Genomic DNA, 23,884 nt, shown 5'->3' with positions numbered 1-23,884 from the left:
ATTCAGGACATTCAGGTAGCTGTGGGTATTTTACTTTGTGTGTTTTGATGCTGACTCATCAGCTCATATTCCTTTATTTGCTGTTGAATTATCTTCTCCTTAAGCCGATACCGTATGGAAACCTGGCTAGGACCTCAGGGCTCCTGATCTGGGACAAGGCAGAGGCAGGTCGTACAGTTGGTGTTTGGGATCCAGGTTGGGCCTAAGTTCAGACAGGTCAGAGACACAGGTATTGCTTCAGGCTAGTACTAGACATAAGTGAATCAGAAGGGTGGGAGTCATGGGATTAGATTAAGTTCAAGGCAGACAAAGCCAGGAAGAGGCACAGGGTGTTCTCATGTACTGCCTAATGTTCTAAGGAGAGGCATTCTGGATAGCTCTAGGAGAGAGGTTGTGTAGACAAAGAGCTAAAGCTCCCTGGAGGAATTTTATCTTCAGAGTTAGGAGCATCACTTGAACATCTCTGCTTGTTTGAGGGAATGCCAACCCTCAAGCAGGGCTTTGTCACCATGACCTTGGGAAATGCAGTCTTGGCAACTCTTCAAGCATTTGGCCACCTCAAAGTGGAGTACCACAAACCACAAATTCTTATCTGATTCAGGGATTAGGGACATCATTGAATACCTTCTCTAGGAGCAAGAATTAGCTCAGGTTTCGTGTCTAAATATATTATTCCTGTAACAGTTACTGTAAGACATACTTAACATTCCATTAATTTTGGGGAAAAAAGTTTTAAGCGTGTCCATTGCTATGATGACAGAGGTTAGTGGACTATTTGGGGCTGATTCTGATTGAGGGAGAATGCACCGACCTAATCAGTTTACTTACCAAGGTCCTTTCCTTTTTCATCCCATTTAAAAAATTTTTTTTTTATTTTTTAGATTTATGGTCTTTTTTTTTTTTTTTTAGTATTTATGTTTTTTCTTTTTTAAGATTTTATTTATTTATTCTGAGAGACCCAGAGAGAGAGGCAGAGACACAGGCAGAGCAAGAAGCAGGCTCCCTGTTTGGAGCCTGATGTGGGACTCGATCCCAGATCCCCAGGATCACGACCTGAGCCGAAGGCGACGCTCAACCGTCCCATTTTAATGGTGGAATAACTCAGCTAATAAAAATCTTTCAATGAACATATCTTAAAGTATTTACAACTTTTCAACTCCTTTAAAAAATGTTTTTAATGTAAAAACACTGATTTGAATATTCTTTAAAATGCTTAAAAATTTTCTGAAACCAGACATTATGAAACCATTGCATTATGGCAATATTTAAATAAACAAACCCACTCATGTTTGCAGTTCCCTAATGTAGTATATTTTTCATTTAATCATGTTAATTTTATGGCCTATTTCCACTGTGGTCTATTTTATGGTCTACTTCTACCTAGAGTTAACAAACGTGTTTTTGTTTCTACTGACCATTTTCTTTTTTAAAAAAATTAATTTTTAAAATTCAAGTAAACATACAGTGTTATATTAGTTTCAGGTGTACGATATAATGATTCAACCTTTTTCTGCATGACTCAGTGCTTATCACAATAAGTGGACTCTTAATCCCCCTCACCTGTTTCACCCATTGCAACCCCCCCCCCAGCCCCCCAACTCAGGCAACCACCAGTTCTCTATATTTAAGAGTCTGGTTTTGTCTTTTTCTTTTTGTATTTAAAATTCCATATATGAGTGGAATCATGTGGTATTTGTCTCTAACTGACTTATTTCACTTAGCATTATACCCTCTAGATCGATGCATGTTGAAAACACCAAGATTTCATTCTTTTTTAAAATTTTTTTGTAACTGAGTGATATTCTATGTGTGTGTATGTGTGTATATATACACCACATCTTTATTCATCTATGTATGGACACATGGGTTGCTTCCATATTGTGACTGTTGTAAAAAAAATGCAATAAACATAGGGATGCATATATCTTTTTGAATTTGTATTTTTGTTTCCTTTGGGTAAATATCCAGTATAATTGCTAGATCATATGGTAGTTCTATTTTTAATTTTTTGAGGAACGTCAAATTGTTTTCCACAGTGGCTGTACAAATTTGCATCCCCAGCAACAGTGCATGGGGGGTTCCTTTTTCTCCAGAGTCTTCCAACAGTTATTTCTTGTGTTCTTAATTTTAGCTATTTAGACAGATGTGAGGTGATTATTTCATTATACTTTTGATTTGCATTTCCCTGGATGAAGAGTGACATTACGCATCTTTCATGTGTCTGTTGGCCATCTTTATTCTTTGGGAAAATATCTAATCATATCTTCTGCCTATTTTTAAGTTGAATTACTTGTTTTTTTTTTGGTGTTGAGTTGTATAAGTTCTTTATATAGTTTGGAAACTAACCCTTTATCAGATATGTCATTTGTGAATATCTTCCTCATTCAATAGACTGTTTTTGTTTTGTTGATTATTTGCTTTGCTGTGCAGAAGCTTTTGTATTTTGATGAAGTCCCAATAGTTTAACTTTGCTTTTGTTTCCCTTGCCTCAAGAGACCTCTCTAGAAAAATGTTTCTATGACTGATGTTGAAGAGCTTACTGCCCATGTTTCCTTCTAGGAATTTCATGGTTTCAGGTTTCAATTTAGGTCTTTATTTTGAGTTTATTTTATATATGCTGTAAAAAAAAAAAAAAGTGATCCAATTGCCTTCTTTTGCATGTAGCTGTCCAGTTTTCCCAATACCATTTGTCGATGAGACCATCTTTTCCCCAATGTACATTCTTGTCTCCTTTGTCATAAATTCATTGACATTTGAGCATAGGTTGATTTCTGGGCTCTCTGTTTTGTTATTTTGATCTATGTGTCTACTAGTGTGCCTCTACTGATGGTTTTCTATTTACTGTTAGATGTGGCAATATAGTCTGCGTCATTATATTTTTAATAGCCATAGTAGTCCATTTGGATTAAGTTGTTAAGCTGCTGTTCATTTGACCATTGTCCTATTTTTGGACATTTAGTTTTCTCATTTCTTTGCTATTTTAAAAGAACACTGCTCCCAATAGCTTCTTAATTTTCTGAGACTAATAAAGAGCAGGATCAGAGAGTAATATTATATGACTTCCAAGTATATTAAAAATGGTTTTCTAAAAAAAAAACTTTTAAAATTACACAAGTAATATGTGTTTATTGTAGAAATCAAAAGTATACAGGAAAAAACTAGCTACAGTTACCACCTGGAGATCCAATTGTCAACTTTTTATGAGATATTACCTTCTAATGTCTTCACATATTTTATAGGGTCAAAATCTTATTGGGTATAATGAATATCCTGTCCTTTGTCATAATAGTATATCATAATTAGAAGTGACCTTAATTCCAGCAGTAGCTCTACCTCTCACTTCAGTGAACACCTTTGTGTGCACGGCTCTTTCTGCATTTCAGATTTTTTTTGGAGATTTATTTCTATTTTCAGAGAGAGATCAAGCGCATGCACAGGGGAGAGGGGCACAGGAAGAGGGAAAGAAGTAGGCTCCTTGCTGAGTGCAGAGCCCCACAGGGGGGTTGATCTTAAGACCTTGAGATCAGACCTGAGCATAAACCAAGAGTCGGAGGCTTGACTGACTGTGACACCCGGCCACCCCTCAGATGATTTCTTTAGGTTCCTACTTACAGAATTTGCTGCCTCAAAAAGTAGGGATGATTTTTATGACTAGTGATGAGAAATTATTAAATCGATTTCCAAAACAATGATAACACCTCACACTACTAACCAGCTGAATTTCAAAAAAATTTGGAAGATTGAACTTTGTATAGATGTGCATTTCTAGAACTTGGAAAATGATTAGAGCAATGAGCTTTACTAATCGGTCCTGGATGATGCTGAGTGGAACTGATCTGACCTCACTAGTGGATATGTTTCTCTCCTTTGTGGTAGTATTTTTTCACTGCCTCACAGTTTTGTATTCTAACAGAGAACATCTTCCTGAGGTTTTCCTTTGTCCTGGACTCTTTGAACGCACAGATTTTAGTATGCCATAAAATATTTTGGTTTTAACTCCATTCATTCTATAAACTGATTGTGGAATATTCCTGGTTAGTAGGCTTCTACAAAAGAATTGGTTAACTACTAGCAGATGGAACAAATATTCTAAAAATGGGATAGCAAATAATGAAAAATTATGTAATATTTATAACCATACATACTAACTGTGATTTCCCGAAACTGGTCTCCATAATGCCTTCTAGATGCTATTGGTATTAAGGATGGGGGGTGGGAGGTGTCACCTTTATTCTTCTGGGTAAAAGAAATGACCTTCCTTAAGAAGAGAGTGGTTTACCATTTCATCCATAATTAGAAGTAATCACATATGATGTAACTACATTTGACAATAAATGATTGCTTATTTGACTCTGGAGATACAAAATGAGTCTAAGAGGGAGGTCTTGTCTTTAAGAAACTGACAAACTGTAGAGGTGGGGACTCACTGAAAATAGTGCATTGGTTACTTGTGCATTTTCCTCCTGAAGAAAAAGAAATGTAATAAGCACAAGAAGGAAATGTGGAGAGAAAAAGAGAGTGTGAATTTAACCAAAGACCAAGACAGGACATCCACCTGAGGATCCCGTGCGTGTATTATGGAAAGGACCACACATTCCGCTGTTCTTCCCAGTAATTGACACCAAGAGGGGACACAATTCACTCTATGAGCCAGATGGCTGTGGGGACAAGGACTAAAGAGCTCTTCATGGCACTAGGAGGAGAAAAGATTTCATCTGTGGTTCTTGAAACATTAGATATGTTAGTATAATTAACAGTGTCTCCAAGCACAATTTTTATAATGAATAGAACCGTGGGGTTAAAAAAAAATAATGTTACTCAGTATGGGTCAAGGGCAAAATGCCAAAGCTTATCTCAGGAAAGCAATTCTATGGGCATCAAAGAAAGATCGTTCAGACAAGTAGCTCTTTGCTGGCATGGCTCTGTCCAAGGATAGACCTTCCACATTGCTTGTGGAATGAAGGGCGTGGTACCTTCCGAGATACTGCCTGTGAATGTTACTTCTCACAAAGTCTTTTTGGTAAAAATTGAGCCAAGTGAGCTCAACTCAACACTGAGTCCTTTCCTTGTAACCAGTGAAGTGTGTATCCATGTGCCTTCAGTGTCAGTCCCATTGAGGGTAGTGCAAACATGAGTCAGTCTGTGAACTACAGCTAGTCAGGCTATGAGAATACCCACAGGCGTGTTCTCTAGCTTTTTCACCTCAAGAAGTAGAGGGAAGAGCAATGAAGGCCCTGCCATTGTGTGCCTCTGGCTAGATGAACTTGGCTCCATATGCATTTTATTTAAGTGCAGGGTTTTAAACGATAAGACAGCCATGGCAGTATGGTTGGTTCTAGCACAAGCATGGTTTTTCTGTATCATGCGAATTTAAGATGTGTTTCCACTAGATACTTCATTGATTTATGATGCCTGGTCAGTCCTGTGGGTATTTGTGACAGTGACACCTGCCGAAGTATGGTCACAGTGTAATGTGAAGTAAGTCTGATATCAGAGGCAGCACAGAACAGGGAGTAATTAACCTGGGTGGGGAAGAGGTTCATAAAAGTTTTCACTGAGTGATTCTGAGGCTAAGACTGGAAGGATGGCATAGGTGTTCGCTAGGCATAGAGAGGCTATTCTTCTCCTTGAGCCAAATGAATGTGTACAGACACTTAGTTGCATGGATCAGCATTATGTGTTAGGGAAGTTCCAGGTGGATCCAAAGTGAGAGAGCTCAAGGAACAAGACAGGTTATGGCGAAAGCAGGAAGTAACTGGAAGGCACTCTGTATGCTGTTGTCCAGGAGGTCAGACTGGAGGGAATAGAGAACTGTGGGAAGGCTTGAAAAACAGAATTGTCATGGTAACATTCTCATCAGGAAGATGATTCTCCACACAGCAAAGAGAAATGGTAAGTGGAAGTGACTGGAATATCCAAAGGGGGGATAATGAGGCCCTGAAATAAGGCAGTAGCTGTGGATTTAGAGGGAAGGAGGCAGAGGTGAAAGATATTTAGGAGGATGAGGAGTAATAATGGAATCACCAAACATTCACCAAGATGGAGAAGTTGGAGAGAATAAGGTGGGCAGGGGGAGGTGTATGAGTTTGCCAAGGCTGCCATAACAAAATACCACAGCCTGGGCGGCTTGAACAATGGAAATTTTTCTCATAATTAGTGGAGGCTAGAAGTCCAAGATCAAGGTGTTGGAGGGTTGGTTTCTTCTGAGGCCCCTCTCCTTGGCCTGTAGCTGGTCCTCTCCCTGTATCTTCACATCTTTCCTCTGTGTGTGCAGGTCTGTGTCCAAATTTCTTTTTCTTGTAAGGACACTGGTCATATCGCATGAGGGCCCACTCTGAGGACCTCATTTTGACTTCATTAGCTCTTTAAAGGACTGTATGCCCAAAGAAGGCAGATTTTGAAGGCCCAGGGGTTGGGACTTCAATGTATGAATCTTTGGGGGACATAGTTCAGCCCATAACAGGACAGCTACCTGGGGACTCTAGTGAGCATCCAGGCTTGAAAGGAGTGGTCTAGGCTGTGTGTGGTAGGTGAGCCAGAGAAGACAGGTGAAAAAAAATGGCCCAGATTATTCAAATGATGGACAGTAGGGGTGAGCAGGAGGGGTAGCACGGCACCTAGAGGTTCTTGCCCCATGCCTACTGATGTTTCCTTGATGGATGTGAAAGTTATGGAGCTTCCTTGAAAGGATTATACGCTTAGAAAAAATGCCCCGAGCAATGGAAGAGAGCAGTGATGGCATTAAGGGCTGCCATTGTGGGCTCTGCTGAGATGAGGATACAAGGATGAGAGTGGCCTCTTCATCTTGTCCTTGAGTTTTCTCCATGGGACCCCCGGAGGCTGTGTGAATGGGAGCAGAACAGGCAGTTTGGAGTTTGCTCAGAATTGGTGTGTTAAGGTGAAAAAGGAGCCTGGGTGGGAACAGGTGGGTGTGGAGAGCTCAGGAGTGGACTGTGTGGCATTTTGATTGGCCAAGGCCAAGAAGATGGAGGCATGGGGAGATGGGCGACCTGATATCCAGGGGCAGATATGTTGTATGTGGGTGACAACAGCCGTATGGATTCCAGTTCCAGTTGGAAAGGGGGATTTTGAAGTGGCACAGGGCGATTCTGGTTAATGAGGGGGCTAAGCAGAGAGGTCAGACTTTTGAATACGTTGCACTTGCCCTGATAATGATTTACTTGATGACTGGGTTGTCTGGAGGAGGGACTAGAGGTTAGAGGGATTTACTAGAGTAACCTTTAAGGTCCCTTCCAGCCCTCGTGATTTAACAGATGTTGTTTTTTGAGTCACCGTCTGTTTTTTTTTTTTTTCTTTGTCACTTTGGAATCAGAGCAATCTAGACGGTAACTGTATGACAATTCCATCTTTTATTGATCCCCTTGTAATTGTAAATGTTTGACAGATTATGGGATCCATTAATGCTTGGTTCGTAGAGTTCACACAGGGTGAAGGAGTACGCTGGTCGGAAAGTGTCTCCACCAAACTGCTGGCTTTGGAGGCCTATCATGGGCAATTACAACAGGAAGAGAGGAGTTACTGAAATTCTTTTTAAGGTAACATTAATTGGATTCATCTTTGACCACAGGGTAAGGGTCATCGTTACTACATTTACCATTTTGGGTTTGGAATTTAGCCCCCTTTCTTGTGGATTTGTTGGTCCTGGGCATTCTCAGATTTAGTTTTGTGGTAGGATGTTTTGTCTGCAGTTTGCATCTGTATTTGGCAAGAGAACGAAGTGTCGTTTTAAAAACTAGGATCCAAAGCAACAGGGAATTGTATGGGCCCAGTTTGTGTTCAGTGTTAGGATTTCTTCTTGATATTTGAGGAAATCACTCTGATGCTCATCCCTGCATATAAAAGAGTGACTCTTGGGTTTTTGTTCTTGTTGTAGCAAATATAGACTCTGATCCTGAGTTTGCTTACCTGGGGAAGAATGTGTTCTAAAACCCATAAAACTTAGTTTGAATACAAGAGAACTTGATGAAGTTCTATGAGTGAAACAGCAGAACCTTCACAAAGCGACGGGCTGAATCCAGCAGGTGGGTCCTGTTCAGCTGTAGGAATTCTCCTCTGTCGCCTGGGATTTCCTTCCTTCTCTCCTCTTTTTGGCAGATTCCTCCACGATGAACAGTTTCTCAGCTTTTTACCACTTACCTCCAAGGAGCCGGCGTGAATAATTGCTTTAGGCTATTTCCCCAACTTTAGCTCCCTCTAATACTCGATCCCTCTCCTCCTCCTGCTACATCCCAGATACTGTTCTCCTTTTTAGGGACAAGCTTGGACAGGAACCAAAAGATGTGATTACTATTATTGGTTCTAATCCCAGTTGAGCCATCAGTTGAAACCCAAGTTCGATGGTACTGGTCATCGCATTTCTGCCTTGGTGGACTGCCAGGAGATGGAGGGACAGGGCAAGGGAGATTTGTGTGTGGTAAAGGAACAACAATTTAGCCATCAAGAGGTGAGGCACTGGTGCTCACCTGTTACTTTGCATCACAGTCCCCGGAGAGCATATTTAAAATGCAAGGTCCCAGGTTCTGATTGATGCAATTTGGGAAGGATCCAGGGCTTGGCATTTTTAAGCATCTCTTTGAGAAACTGTGGATTTCAGAACTTGAATTTTTGTAATTCTGTTTCATTGTCGTAGTATGTTCTGAAGCTGGTCCTGTTTGAAATGGCTGTTACACCGAATCGTAAACTCTTTCATTGCAGGATGTTCTCTACACACCTTATATGTGAAAATTAACATGCATGCAAATGAGAGGTTGGTTCCACAGTATTTTGGCTTGGGCAGAACCATCTGGCAAGGATACTCTACTGTCGGTTGTTTTAGGTGCCACCCTTCGAGAATAGTAGCTGTGTTCTGAGTGGAGGGTGGAAAGTTCTCTGAAGGATGTGAGAAATGAAGAAAGAAATGGATGGCCTGACTGCTACCTTCATCTGCCTACAATACCTTCAAGTGTTTGAAGGATGCGATTCTATTGAATTACAGAAGAGCAGTTGGGCCCCATGGATGGGCTTCTCAGTCAGTATGACTTGAACTACATCTGAGAATTTCTAGTGAGTAATCTGCTTGAGGACTTCATGGCTGGCCTTGGGAGGCGGTGAGCTTCCCATCATTGGAAGTTTTCAAGCAGCTACTGGCTAATGTAGACAAGATTAAAGCATTGGTTAAGAGGTAGAACTAGACTAGAAATTTCCTTCCATTTGGGAGATGCTATTAATTTTATGAACAGCACCGTTAAGTTTTAGGACCCTATACAAGAATCCAAGCTAAAGGCTAGGTAAACTATAGTTGGTCAACTGAGTATACACACACACACTTATGTGCACTGATGATAAATGCCAGGCTAGTTTGGGGTTGCCTTTGAAGTTTATTATTTGCAGGTGTAGAAGCTCTTAGTTTTCGCTTGTAATGTTTCTGGAAGCAAAGTGCTCTCTTGAACTGTCTTTGATGATTTGATGTTTATACATCAGGTCTGCTGTGAATTTGGAAAGCACTGCAGAATCACTCCTTTAGAGATCAGAGGAAGACTAGAATAAGTTAAAGGTTTTGTTCTGAGACTTTGTATTCTTGTTCTTTGGCTAGGGATCTGCTTGTAGAAAGAGAGGGGAGTCATGAAATTTTGTGTGAACTCAACTAGACAATGCAAGGTTTTCCTGTCATTAGCTAATAATAATGCGTATTTAGAGTCTCATGAAAGTATGTTGCCTGTGGCCTGAATTTTTATTCTTGAATAAATTAGAGATTAAAATCTGGTTTCTAGTTCGAGGATACTAGATACCAACACACGAATCATATATCTGATGTGGATTTTGATGTCATTAAAGGGAAATGGCAGCCGCCACGCATTATTAGCTTTGCCTCTTTTCTTGGTTTCATTGGTCTTTTCTCTTTCTGTTGAAAGGCCCTAGTAAATGTTGACTTTCCCCCTCTAAGTGCCAATAATTCTAAATTTTAATGTGTTTTAAGATAGGTGGTTTTAGTTCCTGTCTTATTTTCCTGGTTCTCTTGTTTCCACTGCTCTGATTCCCAAGACTCAAAATTGGGGCCAGATGTGTGTCAACATTGAGAAACCCTGACTAGCCCTCTTGTTCTCTCCCTCCCCTGATATTAATGCAAGAAGGAAACTGCACCACCAGGGACGGCCACTGCTAGCATTCTCTTATTTCTGCCTGCTATCCTCCTGCAGATTGCTTATGAGATCTGCATTTATTTTTGTTGTGTGCTTTAAAATTTTAACATTTAAAGGCAACGCTTTCTCATAACATCATGAGTCTCTGAAAACATTGTATGTAGATATGTGGGTATGTCCTGTATTTGTTCTGAATTTTGATGACTTTAGAATGAGATTTTCTTGCACAAAGTTCTACCCATAATTCTAAGACCAACTGACCTATGTATCCATATGAATATGTTAATCTTTTCTGATTTTTGAAACAAATGAAAATGTGAACAATATTAACAATAAATAACAAATGAAAACTTGTAAAATATAAAAATTATAGATCATGTAGTAACTTAGGATATATAGTAAAGCCACTGTTAATGTTTTAAAATACGAACTCTTTCATTCTGTATTCATACAATTTGTTTGATCATGGGTTAGAAACTATAGATAAAAATCCTTCAAATGCTTACAAACTAGAAATATTAGCTGTTATTAGCTGTTAACATTTTGGTATGTGTCTTCATATACTCAGATATGTTCAGCATTATTTTAAAAAGTTTTAGTAACTTTTCTTATTTTAAAAGTGATACATATCCAATTCAGAATCACTGGAAAAGATTAAAAAGCATAAATCAAAAATTGACAGAATTTTTTCCACTTAAAAATAAGCATATACTAACCATTTTAAAAACCAGTTTTTTTCAAGTATGTACACGTCTGTAAATCCACACTTCTTAGGAAATAAAAATGGAGCATAATATACTGCCTTTTTTTTTTCACTTAGGAACATATCAAACATTTTTTAAAAACTTTATTTGTTTGAAAAAGCAAGCAAGCACATGGGCAAGGGGCAGGGGCAGAGGGAGAGGGAGAAGCAGACTCTTTACAGAGCATGGAGTCCTTGTTCCATATTGAAACTTGTGATCCCAGGACCCCGAGACCATGACCTGAGCCCTAAGGCAGATGCTTAACCGACTCCAGCCACCCAGTCGGAAATAGAATTGGAAATAGAATTGGCATAATGTGGAATTGGTAGTGTAGATGTTTATACAGACAGTGGTAACTCCAAATTCATGATGAAAAAAGCAGGTGAGTGTGTTAAGGAAGAAGGAATGAGCTAAGGGATGTGTTGAAGAAGGTTAAGTATCATGCTCAACCATCATAGGGTCATCTTTCTACCAATTTGTATATATATTTTTTCTTTATCTTCCTAGTGACCACTGGGAATGTGTGGGATTGACCAGGAAGACTCTTGTATTGTCAAGGGTTTGCAGTCATTTGAAAAAGCTGAGAAGATTCTGTTACCAGCACTTTGTTTCTTGTGTGGTACGGCCTTTTGTGTGTTGTGGGTGCTCAATAAACATTTGTTGCATGAATGAATGAATAAGGGAGATTCCTGGTTAGGAAATATAGTTGTGTTTAAATACTTTGCACTTTGGGGTAGATCAGTTCTTTATTCTTCATTTCTCGTGGCCATGTCCTCATTCATTTTTCCCCTTGTTACTCAACAAGGCTTTATTGGGGACTATCTGTCAGGAACACTGGGCATTAGTATAAAAAGATAATTATGGTGCTGACTTTGTCCTCAGGCAGCACAAAGTCCAGCAGCTGTGTCATAAATAGAGTTTACTGTGATGAATGTTATCTCTTGTGTGCAAGGTGCAGAGATGATGGCATATATGAGGGCACACGAACTTGGTGGTGGTGGTGGTGTGTGTGCTTGTGACTAAGAAGGAGACTCCTGAGACTTGGTAATGAAAGATAAAGAGGAGTTTACTTTGTGGAAAGGTTGTGAAAGAAGGTATTTTAAGCCATGAAAATAGACAAGAAAAGGCTTAAAATAATATGGTTTAATGTTTTAGGAACCAAGTAATTTGGTTGATAAGTAATGGAAGACTTGGTCATGCATGAGGAAGAGGCCAGATTATGGGAGGTCTTGTGCAGTATGTAGATGAAACTTTTGTTTCCTCCCTCCCAATTCTTAACAAGTGAAAAGATTTCAACAGTTTTTTTTTTTTTTTCGCAGATAGATCACTATGGCAGGTTAAGTTGGAGAGGGATAGAGAAGTGCAATAAGATTAGTGATAGAGATTCTTACAATTGTCCTGGGGAGATGACCTGAACTAAGTAGTGACTGACGCTAGAGGAGAGAGAATGGATTAGAATCTATTGGAAAATATTGCTAACAGGATTTAGTGGCATGCTTAAGGTAGGAAAATAATAAGTTGGATTTGGGATTTTTAAAATTGGAGGTCTTTAAATTATTGATGGGTCAGTTGGAGTGTGGGAGAATATTCTGGAGTGGGATGCATATTGAAGAAGCATCATCTGCAGATGTCTGTGGGATCCATTCAGTATGAATAAGCTGGCCTAGGAAGAGTGAGCAAAAGGAGAACAGAAAAGGACTGAACAAAGAACTCAGGGGTAGGGTACACCAATATTTCCAGATGAGTAGAGGAAGAGGGTCTTGCCAAGATGCGTGAGAAAGAGCTGTCAGAAAGTTGGTTAAGAATCAAGGGAGCATGATGTCGCGAGTAGGGCTAATTTAGAAGGACAGTGATTAACAATGTAAAACGCCACTGAAGGGTCAAGTAAGATAAGGACAGAAGAGTGTCCTTACTTAGAGGAAAGTGGTCTTTTCTCATAATTTTGAGAACAGAAGCCATGGTGCATCATATAAGGATGCAAAAGCGATGAACACACAGTTACTTCAATATTCTTGGCCTTAGGGTGGTGGAGGGGACAGGGTGGGGGGAAAGGAAGAAGTAGTCATTAGGATTAAGGGAGTATTGCTCTGTTTTCTTTTAAAAATAGGAATTATAGGATGTTTTTACTCTGAGGGCTGGGGATGGTGAAGAGAACAAAGCTGAAGGTACAGAAGAGAGAAAAGAATGAAACAAACTTTAGTTCAAAACTAGATATGGCCAGTTGAGGACTAGGATGGATGGGGGGAAATGTCTTGCAAAATCAGCGTTGGCCAAAGTTGGTGACTCTTTCTATCATGGGAAGGTGGAGGTTTTCAAGGCATAGGCTTTACAAATGTTTATGGGCACGAAGAGCTACATCTACTGGGTGTATGACAGAGCCTTGATGATGTCTTCATGGAACGATGAGTTGGCCGTTTCCTCCTAGGTCTGACTTGTTGGGACAAACTTTACTGGAGTCATTAATGGGACTTTGACGCTGCTAATGATATAAGAACGCTGTATAAAACCAACAGTTGGCACAGTGTTCAAAGGTACATGTAAATAGATTGGTACTTTTGAATTATTGCTTAGCCTAATGCTGGTTTTCGTTACATTCTTATTTCCGTGAGCCAGGAGAACCTGAAGTACAGTTAGAGGTGTTGGGGGATAGTGAAGATATGTGGCTCCAGCATCCTGCCTTCACTCCCATAAAGACTGGTTTAGTTTTCATACTCCATCTCACAGATGGATGCCTTCAGCTGGTTGGTACTCTTGGGAAGGAAGGAAGCTCCTGATCCTACCACGCTGCATGGACACCTGGGCAACTCTGCTCATTCCATGATTGCTGTCACCAGTTTTGAGTCTCTGAATCCCAAATAATAGTTCACCTTACTCCATCCCCCCGAAACAGAAGGAACTTTTTCTTCCCAGTGGGAAAACTCTTTGAGGCATTCTCAGAAGTGCCTGCACATTCAAAGGCACTTACCACTAAGCAAATTTTATTTTGCTTATTTTTTTTTAAAAGATTTTATTTATTCCTGAGAGACACAGATCGAGAGGCAGAGACACAGGCAGAGGGAGAAGCAGGCTCCGTGCAGGGAGCCCGATGTGGAACTCGATCCCAGGACCCCAGGATCACGCTCTGTTGAGTCAGGTGCTCAACAACTGAGCCATTCAGGCATCCTCTAAGCAAATTTTATATTAGGTTTCCCCAGAGGATGAGTTCTAGAATGATTTGTGTGCCATCCTCCTTTTTGCACTTAGGCCAGCCTTTCTCTGAAGTACTTGAGATGTGAACGTGTACCTGTGAACTCTCTTCTACTTTGGAGTAATCTGGCTTGCCCACTAAGCTCTAGAGATTGGGGCAGCCATAGTCTATCCTTCTCTGTTTGAGAATGAATCTCCCTGAGGGCAAGTGATGCAGAGCATTTTCTCATGTGCTTGTTGGCCATGTCTGTGTCTTCTTTGGTGAAATTTCTGTTCAAGTCTTTTGCCCGTTTCATGATTGGATTGTTTGTTTCTTTACTGTTGAATTTAATAAGTTCTTTATAGATCTTGGATACCAGCCCTTTATCTGATAGGTCATTTGCAAATATCTTCTCCCATTCTGTAGGTTGTCTTTTAGTTTTGTTGACTGTTTATTTTGCTGTGTAGAAGCTTTTTATCTTGATGAAGTCCCAATAGTTCATTTTTGCTTTTGTTTCCCTTGCTTTCATAGATGTATCTTGCAAGAAGTTGCTGTGGCCAAGTTCAAAAAGGGTGTTACCTGTGTTCCCCTCTAGGATTTTGATGGAATCTTGTCTCACATTTAGGTCTTTCATCCATTTTGAGTTTACCTTTGTGTATGGTGTAAGAGAATGGTCCAGTTTCATTCTTCTGCATGTGGCTGTCCAATTTTCCCAGCACCATTTATTGAAGAGACTGTCCTTTTCCAGTGGATAGTCTTTCCTGCTTTGTCAAATATTAGTTGACCATAGAGACCCATTTCTGGGTTCTCTGTTCTGTTCCATTGATCTGTGTGTCTGTTTTTGTGCCAGTAGTACACTGTCTTGATGATCACAGCTTTGTAGTACAACTTGAAATCCGGCATTGTGATGCCCCTGGCTCTGGTTTTCTTTTTCAATATTCCCCTGGCTATTCGGGGTCTTTCCTGATTCCACACAAATCTTAAGATGATTTGTTCCAACTCTCTGAAGAAAGTCCATGGTATTTTGATAGGGATTGCATTGAATGTGTAAATTGCCCTGGGTAGCATTGTCATTTTCACAATACTAATTATTCCAATCCAGGAGCATGGAATATTTTTCCACTCTTTGTGTCTTCCTCAATTTCTTTTAGAAGTGTTCTGTAGTTTTTATGGTATAGGTTTATCTCTTTATCTCTTTGGTTAGGTTTATTCCTAGGTATCTTATGCTTTTTGGGTGCAATTGTAAATGGGATTGACTCCTTAATTTCTTTCTTCAGTCTCATTGTTAGTGTCTAGAAGTGCCACTGATTTATGGGCATTGATTTTGTATCCTGCTACACTGCTGAATTGCTGTAGGAGTTCTAGCAATCTTGGGGTGGAGTCTTTTGGGTTTTCTATGTACAGTATCATGTCATCTGTGAAGAGGGAGAGTTTGGTGAAAATTAACAAGACCGGAAACAACAAATGTTGGAGAGGATGTGGAGAAAGGGGAACCCTCTTGCACTGTTGGTGGGAATGTGAACTGGTACAGCCACTTTGGAAAATTTTGTGGAGGTTCCTCAAAGAGTTAAAAATAGAACTACCCTACGACCTAGCAATTGCACTAATGGGGATTTACCCCAAAGATACAGATGCAATGAAACACCGGGACACCTGCGCCCTGATGTCTCTAGCAGCAATGTCCACAATAGCCAAACTGTGGAAGGAGCCTCGGTGTCCATCGAAAGATGAATGGATAAAGATGATGTGGTCTATGTACACAATGGAATATTACTCAGCCATTAGAATCAACGAATACCCACTATTTGCTTCAATGTGGATGGAACTGGAGGGTATTATGCCGAGTGAAGTAAGTCAATCGGAGAAGGACAAACATCATATGGTTTCACTCATACGGGGAATATAAAAAATAGTGAAAGGGATTAAAGGGGAAAGGAGAGAAAATGAGTGGGAAATATCAGAGGATGACAGAACATGAGAGATTCCTAACTCTGGGAAACAAACAAGGGGTAGTGGAAGGGGAGGTGGGCGGGGGGATGGGGTGACTGGTGACAGGTGCTGAGGGGGGCACGACGGGATGAGCACTGGGTGTTATACTATATGTTGGCAAATCGAACTCCAATAAAAAATACACAAAAAAATTATAGACATGAAAAACAAAAGAAAAAAAAAAGAATGAATCTCTGTGGTTTAAATACTTTTCTATTGATTCCATGAGACCTAGGGATTCTACTTACAAATGGGCTCCCAGTGACCTCCTCGGATTTCCGGAGTTTCTGATCTAGGTGTGCAAATCAGTGTAACCAACACTCCAATATTTTAAAGAGAACTCAGCCATTCCTCATACTTTAGACTTTGGGTGGATGCACCTTTCTAGAGCCTGGCCCTCATATTCCTCTTTCCTGCCTGTTTGAGTTGTGTAGTTTGTTCAGTTAGCCTTGGCAGGAAAAATCCTATCTGTATTTATGTCTTTAGATCCTCTGGTTTATTTAACTTTAATTAGGGTTAAGAGAATGCCCATTTAGTTGGCTCTCAAAAGCTGATGGATATTGATTTGCATTTATCCTCACTCTTCTCTCATTGTTAGTTGACATTGTGTGACACTTTTCTCCATTTTAGAAGATAAGTTCTTTCTGAAATATGTTCTGGTTTTGTTTGATTAACTTTGACACACAATGAATACTGCCTGATAAATTAAGCTTATTTATTTTGCCTAAAAATAGCTACAATACACACTCTAGTATTACAATGGTTTACTGTTTCGTGTGCAGAGTGAGGTGGCTTAGAAGTAAGTTCGAAAATTGATTTCTCAAGGGAATTTTACAAGGACAGAATAATAGAGGAATATGAATGAATATGTAATTTGAATCCCATTCCTTTTAAGGGATTTACCTAGGGCAGCTCAGTGTTTCCACCTATTTGACTTTAATGCAGGAAAAATTAGGAAACACAACAGAAATAGTTAATTATGAGCTTATCACTAACTGTCTTTAACGTGTACTTTGTTCTAGCTAGATTTCATTCTGACTGCAAAATGAGAGAACTCTCTGGACACTACATTTTTGTAAAAGGGAATAATCCTATTTCACTTTTTTTTAAAAGATTTTATTTATTTATTCATGAGAGACATATAGAGAAGCAGAGACACAGGCAGAGGGAGAAGCAGGCTCCATGCAGGGAGCCCGATATGGGACTCAATCCCAGGACCAGGATCACGACCTGAGCCAAAGGCAGACGCTCAACCGCTGAGCCACCCAGGCATCCCATCCTACTTCACTTTTAATTAAAAAGTGACAAAGTTACTTTTCTCTACTTCACAGTTTTGGTGGACAGCGTCCCAGCGCTGTCCAATAGAAATTTTTGCAGTGATGGAGATGTTCTGTTTTTGCACTATCCACATATGACTATGACTATCATCTTGGACAGCTCAGGTCCTGACTTTGGACTTAAAACCATCCCCTGTTACTAGCTGTATGGCTCCACTGGTTTCAGCAGGCTTTTTCTTTTGGGCAGGCCCAGCTCCACAGTGAGTGGTACAGTGCTTGTTGGGATTCCAGCCTTACCTCTCCCACTTTAGCACGTGTTCTTGTGTGGTGAGCAAATGGCGCCATTGGCAAGGATGATTCCCCCCAGCACCACTGACTGCTGACATGGGATTAAACCCTGGCCCTGTGCTTCAAAGAAGTCTCCCCACTCAAAGTGGGGCCTATTGTATCGCGAGTCACAAATCAATACTAAGAGACTCAGGTGTAGTGATAGACAAGTGTTAGAATTCTTTCTGTACCCAGATCTCTTTAGAATAGACTTGTCTTGTGTTCCTTCATGTTCAGGAGGCCGAGCCCGCCAGTGTTTTCTTTATCATGCTTACTGACTCATGAAAAAAAGTTCCTTGCACAGAATTTCCGAGAGTGATGGGAAAAAGGGGCTGAATAGTGGATTGCTACCTGGTTGTTTCAGGAGGCAGAGCTGTGCAGTACAGGGCTATTCCCTGCTGTTCTCTTTGGCACCCACTTTTATTCTGGAAAAGGAGGTAGAGTGGAGGAAGTCTGAACCTGCTCCGTTTTAGTTGTTCTTTTTCAGCAAAGCATTCATGAGACATTGCTTTTAACTCTGCTCCACCTTCACTGTACTTCATAGACAATCTACTGTACTTAATACATATCACTGGCAGGTTTTTTTTTTAAGTTATTAATGGCAGGCTGTTATTCTTGGTTTCAAGCCATGTTGAGGTTTTTGCTTGTCTTTATGTGTGTTTTAACAGGAAATTGGGTGGAGACTTATCAAGGAATTGGGGCTGATGTCATCTTTATTCAGAAGTCAGGTTATGACCATTTGCGTGATTTATTGATTTAAACCAAAGCTTTTGATCCTAATGAAATGGTTCTTCAGTTGAACTGACTGATCTCAAAGATTTCGGACTTTAGTATTTAAGAGGGTGGATACAGCCTCCCTGAGAATCTGTAGTAAATAGGAATTATCGATAGATGAATCAAATTCCATTTCCAAGTGGTCTAAAGCCTATCCCTCTGCCTTCTTTTAAATTTATGATTAATAGCCTAAACCTTTATATGAACCAGCTATTTCCTTTACAGTGATATGATCTTATCCTCATGACCAGGAAATGAATTTAAGAAGCCTCAGACCTGTTGGCTGATCCTTTTCTTAAAGGAGAGCTTGCTCTTTATCTGTATGAAAGCTGTTGCTTTTGGCAGACACGTTTCACCATTCAGATGGACAGCATTAAATCTCTTCATTCCATAGGTCAATTCATATAATGGTGTGGCGGGTACATTTCTCAGCTCTCTTATTCTTGTGGACGCACACTGCGTTTGAGTCCTATTCAAAAATAACGCTCTTGGCAGTCTTACTAAGTAGGTTTTTGTTCAGTGTCCAGGACTTATAAATGGCAGCACCTGCCCTCAAATCTTTTCATCACTCATCCGTGAGTTTCAATTGGTCCTTATTGACTAATTCTAACCATCCTTCCTAAGAAAAATTCTGGAAATCCTTATAATTGAATAGGTAAGATTGCCTTCAATTTGGATTATAATGTAATATATTTCTGTTTTTTAAAGAAAAGACTAAAATTGCTTTTTATGTGCCATTATCAAAAAAGCACATGAGACTGGTCTTTATTCAATAGTCTTGCACAATTAACACTTAGACACTTACCAGGGGCTGCAGTCCTGAGTTACCTACTTTCTAGTTGTATCGAAGGCCATTTGAGGTAACTGATGGATTAAAAGAACAGTCTAGTGAGCGGTTCTCAAAGTGTAGTCCCTGGTGCAGCCCCTCCAGTATCACTTGAGAACTTGTTACTAAGGGTAAAATGTCAGCCCATTGCAGACCTACTGAATCAGAATCTCCATAGGTAGGCAGTCAGCCTTCTGGTGTTTGAACAAACCCTCCAATGACATCTGGGTATTGTAGGCTGTAGTTTGAGAACCACTAGTTCAATGCACTAGTTAACACATCTGGCTTTCAACCTCGGTTCACTTGGGGCACTCATTAAAATACAGATTCTTGGGGCATCTGGGTGGTTCAGTGGTTGAGCATCTGCCTTTGGCTCAGGTCGTGATCCTGGGGTCCTGGGATCGAGTCCTGTATCAGACCCCTTGCAGGGAGCCTGCTTCTCCCTTTGCCTATGTCTCTGCCTCTCTCCATGTGTGTCTCATGAATAAATAAATAAAATCTTAAAAAAAATACAGATTCTTGGTTCACATCCATACAGAATCTGACTCAGTGGGCCTGTGGGCCTCAGGTAGGGCCCAGGAATCAATGGTTTTTTTTTTTTTTTTTTTAGGAATCAATGTTTTTATATTCTGTTGGCAAAACTTGCTTTGGGAACCTCTGCTCTCACCTTGTGTGCTGTTAGGTCACTCAATAGTATACATGTGGAATATAATGCATTTATCCCTACACAGGTGTCTTTATAGAACTCTGATTTAAGACAGTGGCTTAGAATCAGAGGTTTACTTAAGAAGACTTTAAAAATACAGGTGACTGGATTCTACTAAATCAAAAGCTCTGGTTAGGGGTGAGGAGTGGTATTCATTTTTGTGTATGTTCTGGGTTTAAGATTCTCAGCCCTCTGGGAGCCATGGATTTTTTTTTAAACAATTTTGTTTTTATTAAGTTGTTAATTTTAATTCCAGTATGGTTAACATATGGTGTTATATTAGTTTCAGGTATACAATATACTGATTGACTGGACAGTTCTGTATATACTTGGTGATGCTCATGACAAGTGTACTCTTTAATGTGTATATCTACACACATACATCTCCCCCCCCCACATCTTCTTTATTAATGGACATTTGGGTTGCTTCCATAATTTGGCTATTAGGATTAATGCTGCTATAAACATAGGGGTGCGTGTATCTCTTTGAATTAGTGTTTTTGTATTTTTTGGGTAAACCCCCAGTAGTGTGATGCTGGATTGCTGGGTAGTTCTATTTTTAACTTTGTGAGAAACCTCCAAACTGTCTTCCACAGTGGCTGTACCAGTTTGCATTCCTACTAACAGTGCAAGAGTGTTCCTTTATCTCCACATCCTTGTCAACACTGTTTCTTATGTTTTTGATTTTAGCCATTCTGATAGGTGTGAGGTGATATCTCATTTCCCCGAGGAGAGATGTTGAGCATCATTTCATGCGTCTGTTGGCCATCTGTATATCTTCTTTGGAGAAATGTCTGTTTGTGTCTTCTGCCCATTTTTAAATTGGATTATTTGGGGGTTTTGGTGTTGAATTGTGTAGTTTTTTATGTTTTGGGCACTAACCCTGTATTAGATACGTCATTTGCAAATCTCTTAAGAACTATGGCGTTTTGTCCTCTACTTTCATTGAGGGTTGGTAGAGAAGAAATGGCCATATTAACATTTCTTTCTGTTTGTACTACATGTTGACTCTTACATTTAGTAGAAGAACATAGTTTCTCTCTCTCCTGATAGTTAATATGCAACGCTTCACTTTCTCTGTTGCTTTAGTTACCAGAGAGCTTGGTAAAATTTTTCACTCAACTTAGAAATCCCTATTTCCCTTGTCCACTTTAATCCATGAGTCTTTTTACCGCAGCTTTATTGAGATATTACTGATCTATACCATTGTCTAAGTTTAAGATGTGCAACATGCAGAGTTGCAGTATATATTGCAAAATGATCACAATAAGGTTTATTAACATAACCATTATCTCATATAATTACCTTTTTTTTCTTTTTTTGATGATCATGACATTTAAGATCTAATCTCTTAACTTTGAAGTGTGGAATACAGAATGTTAGTTATAGTCACCATGCTATACAGATCCCCAGAACTTACTCATTTTATTGCTGGAACTTTGTACCCTTTGACCAACATCTCCCCCATTTCCCCCACTCCCTAGCCCCTGGCAACACTGTTCTACTCACTATTTCTATGAATTCGCGCTTTTAGATTTCACATACAAGTGAGGACATACAATATTTGTCTTTCTTTGTCTGACTTACTTCACTTAGCATGCCCTCAGGGTCTATCAGTGTTACAAAAGGCAGGATTTCCCCTTTTTATGGCTGAGTAATATTCCTGTGTGTGTGTGTGTGTATTTCCTTTAGCCGTTCATCTGCCCACGGACAGTTAGGTTGTTTCCATGTCTTTTCTATTGTTAATGTTGCAATAAAAATAGTGCAGATATTTCTTTGAGATAATGACTTTATTTCCTTCAGATATAAGCCCAGATGTAGGATTGCTAGATCATAGGGTATTTCTGTTTTTGTTTGAGGAACCTCCATGTTGTTTTCTTTTTTTTTTCTATGTTGTTTTCTACAGTAGCTGCACTAATTTACATTCCCACCAAGAGTATACAAGGGTCCCCTTTTCATCACCTCACCAACACACTTGTTATCTCTTGTCTTTTTGATAATAGCCATTCCAACAGGTGTGAGGTGACATCTCATTGTGGTTTTGATTTGCATTTTCCTGATGATTAGTGATGTTGAGCATCTTTTCACGTATCCATTGGCCATATGTATGTCTTTGGAAAAATGTCTTCAAGACCTTTGCCCATTTTTAAAAATCACTTTTTTTTTTTTTTTTTTTTGCTGTTGAGTTGTATGAGTTCCTTATATATTTTCAGATATAATTCCCTTGTCAGATAGATGGTTTTTCTCCTGTAGGTGCCTTTTCATTTTCTTGATTATTTTGCTGTGCAGAGACTTTTAGCATGATACAGTCCCACCTTTTTTTTTTTTTTTTTTTTTTTGCTTTTGTTGTTTGCACTTTTAGTGTCATAGTCAAAAAATTGTTGTCAAGGACATTGTCATGTTTTCTTCCAGTGGTGTTATAGTTTTGGTCTTGTATTTAAGTCTTTAATTCATTTTGAGTTAATTTTTGTGAGTAGTGGAAGATGGGATACAGTTTCATTCTTTTTTGCACATGGAGATCCAGTTTTCTCAGCACCATTAGTGAAAAGACTGTCCTTTCCCGCACTGAGTATTCTTAGCTCCTTTGTCAAATATTGGTCATATATGTTGATATTAATTCTCAAGCCTCAATTCCGTTTTAGTTGTTCAAGTGTTTGTTTTTATGTCAATACCATATAGTTTTGATTACTATAGCTTGTAATAAAGTTTATACCATATAGTTTTGATTACTATAGCTTGTAATAAAGTTTGAAATCAGGAATTGTGGTGCTTCTAGGTTTATTGTTCTTTCTCAGGAACAATGGCTCTTTGGGGTCTTTTGTGGTGCCATATGAATTTTAGGATTTTTTTTCTGTTGCTATGAAAAATGCCATTGGAATATTGATAGGGAATGCACTGAATTGGTAGTATGGACATTTTAACAATATTCTTATGCATGAACACAAGGTATCTTCCATTTGTGACTTTCAGTTTTTTTTCATCAGTCTTCTAGTTTTCAGCATATCTGTCTTTACTGCCTTCATCAAGTAATTATTCTTAAGTATTTTATTGTTTTTGATGCCATTATAAATGGGATTGTTTTATTTCTTTTTCAGATAGTTGGTAGTATATAGAAACAAATGATTTTTGTATTTTGATTTTATATCTTATAACTTCATTAAATTTATTCTAACAGTTTTTTTGGTGGAGTCTTTGAGATTTTCTATCAATAAGATCATATCATCTGCAAACAGACAACTTTTCTTCCTTTCTGGTTTAAATGCCTTTTATTTATTTATTTTGCCTAATTGCTTTAGTTAGAACTTCAAATACTGTATGTAGGAGTGGTGAGAGTGGGCATCCTTACCTCATTCCTGATCTTAGTGGGAAAGCTTTCAACCTCTCAGTATTGAGCATGTTAGTTTTGAGTTTGTCATGTGTGGCCTTTATTATTTTGAGGTATGTTCCTTCTATTCCCAATTTGTTGAAAGTGTTTATTATGACAGATGTCAAATGTTGTGAAATGCTTTTCCCACATCTGTGGAGAGAATAATAAGATTTTTATCCTTTATTAATGTGGTTGTATCTTGCTTACTGATTTGTATGTGTTGAACCATCCTTGCATCCCAGTGTTAAATCCCACCTGATCATGGTTTATTATCCTTTTCATGTCCTATTGAATTTGGTTTGCTAAAATTTTGAGAATTTTTGTGCTTGTTTTTTTTTTTAATATTTTATTTATTTATTTGACAGAGATAGCACAAGCAGGGGGGAAGGGCAGAGGGAGAGAGAGAAGCAGACTCCCCACGGAGCAGGGAGCCTGACGTGGGTCTCAATTCCAGGGCCTCAAGATTATGACCTGAGCTGAAGGTAGATGCTTAACCAACCCATCCACCCTGGGCCCTTAGCACATGTGTTTATCAGGGATATTGGCTTATGTTTTCTTGTAGTATCTTTA

At 39.3% G+C, this 23,884-nt stretch overlaps 1 protein-coding gene across 4 annotated transcripts in view; it reads left to right on the top strand.

Annotated features, from left to right (window-relative positions):
- LPAR1 (lysophosphatidic acid receptor 1) overlaps positions 1–23,884 on the top strand; it is a 131,958-nt gene that overhangs the window by 16,073 nt on the left and 92,001 nt on the right. Inside the window, exon 1 of one of the 4 annotated variants that reach the window (XM_035696826.2) lies at positions 11,904–11,926. The exons of the other annotated variants lie outside the window; for them this stretch is intronic. The gene's annotated coding sequence lies outside the window, so the exon portion shown is untranslated. Of the gene's footprint in view, positions 1–11,903; positions 11,927–23,884 lie in introns of those variants that run through there. 4 annotated transcript variants of the gene reach the window in all.

This window comes from Canis lupus, chromosome 11 (genome assembly GCF_003254725.2).
Source record: "Canis lupus dingo isolate Sandy chromosome 11, ASM325472v2, whole genome shotgun sequence".
Classification (NCBI taxonomy): domain Eukaryota; kingdom Metazoa; phylum Chordata; class Mammalia; order Carnivora; family Canidae; genus Canis; species Canis lupus.
This window is presented reverse-complemented; position numbering and strand designations above follow the sequence as displayed.